General features: G+C 35.5%; 1 long non-coding RNA gene across 1 annotated transcript; it reads right to left on the bottom strand.

Annotated features, from left to right (window-relative positions):
• Positions 1-424: 424 nt before the first annotated feature.
• LOC136275323 (uncharacterized) lies at positions 425-1,353 on the bottom strand. The gene is made up of 3 exons (XR_010713893.1): positions 946-1,353; positions 773-835; positions 425-683 (listed from the first exon to the last, which is right to left on the bottom strand). It is a non-coding gene; the product is annotated as an uncharacterized lncRNA (long non-coding RNA).
• Positions 1,354-1,722: the final 369 nt, after the last annotated feature.

The raw sequence follows: 1,722 nt of genomic DNA, 5'->3' as shown, positions 1-1,722 counted from the left end.
TTAAAATCAAGATTCAGATACATTGATAATAGTGGCGGTGCTCTTGTTTACAGTGAACAAAGGGCTTGTAACATAACTATTGCATTTGCTGTTCAGCATAACATGTGCATAAGACATCGAATTCCACTACCAAATTACGCTATTCCCAGCGACAATGGTAGAATTCGAATTGTCTGCAGATGACGATTTAACGATAGCGCTGGACTGCGTAATAGTTGATTGTTGGACGATTTTCAGTGTAAATTATGATTATAAGTATTTTTAAAAATCAATTAATGTTAATATATATATTTTACAAAGCTGTAACTCTAATGTTGCAGACATTGAATTACACGTAAATAAACTGGTAAATCTATCAATATAATTTTCATATACAGAATTTAAGTAAGTTACAATTTATATATTTTACCAATTATTTAGCATATAAAAATATTTCACTGGTTTTGATCCGTGACACTGAAGGTTACACCGTATTTTGCCAAACACAACCTTTGCTGATCCAAAGCCAGCCTCTATTCATCAACAGCGAGTCTCCGTTTTTTGATTTTCAGTTTTTTAGGGGGCAATTTCAAGCTTCTGTTCTACCTCCAGGAGCTGTTGCATGTAATTTCCCCCTGATGAAGCGCGTGTCGGTTTCCTCTTTTTCTCTGCTGATGCTTTCAGTGATGGTTGAATGTCTGGTTCTAGTAAAATATATCAAATTAGATGTATCAAACTATAAAATCATACAGGAATGTGTTATGCAAATTCTTTAAAATACACTACTACTTACCATCTAGAGTAATACGCGCAGCGTCAGCATTCATACTCGACTGGTTTGAATCTGATGACTGTTCTGTACAAATTAATGATATGATGGTTGTTGAAAGTGCAAAGACTACAAACTAACATACATAGTCCTTTTTTATAAATTTCAAAATGGTCAAATTTAATAGCAATACTTACCAAATGAATGCTCGCAAAATTTCCGTTTTGTTCCATTGGATCTGCCGTGTCATGTCCACCGGGTATTCCATCTATGGGTAAGTTTCCAATGATACCGACAACTCGATCCTGCACTGGATTTAGTTCCAATGGCGGTGGACCACTTCCTGTCTTCATAGACTCCCGTTGCTGTTGGGAAGCGTTCTTCTTAGTGTCGCTTGTATACGAAGACCACTTCTTTCTAATTTCCTCAACAGTCTGGGTATGGGCGGAGGAGTTACAAGAATTAATTCTCTCACAAAAACTTTCCCAAGCCCTCTTCTTAGCTGCATTGGTAAAGACGTTTGATAGTTTGCTGAATATTATGTCTTAGTTTTTTTCCACCTCGTCCAAAAGAACTTGTATTTCGGCACTAAAAAATTCGCGCTTCTTTTCTTACTCATGACTAAGACAATAAGGCAGTTCACAAAACGATTTGCACCGGTTTGGTCCCTGTGGGCCCCAAGAGGGAAAATTATTACCTAAATCTACTGTTGGCCTCGAGTCCGAAAAGCCATTTAATATTGTTTCCATCTACCATTTTCTCAATGATTAGTTTCGTGGCTCAGTGGTTAAGCAAAGCGTTTAATTAAATAACTGTAAATATTTCAATGTTAAAAGCAGTGGTTCGGATCCCGCAAGACTCAATCATTTTTCATTTTGATAACAGTTGATTAAAAAAGAAATTGCAAGAGCTAATTAATCTTTATAGTTATAAATGATTATTTATTAAAGGACTTTTTTAACATTAAATAAATG

Source organism: Magallana gigas, chromosome 5, assembly GCF_963853765.1.
Source record: "Magallana gigas chromosome 5, xbMagGiga1.1, whole genome shotgun sequence".
In the NCBI taxonomy this organism is placed as follows: domain Eukaryota; kingdom Metazoa; phylum Mollusca; class Bivalvia; order Ostreida; family Ostreidae; genus Magallana; species Magallana gigas.
Note: the sequence above shows the minus strand (reverse complement) of the source record. Positions and strands in the feature narration are given on the sequence as shown.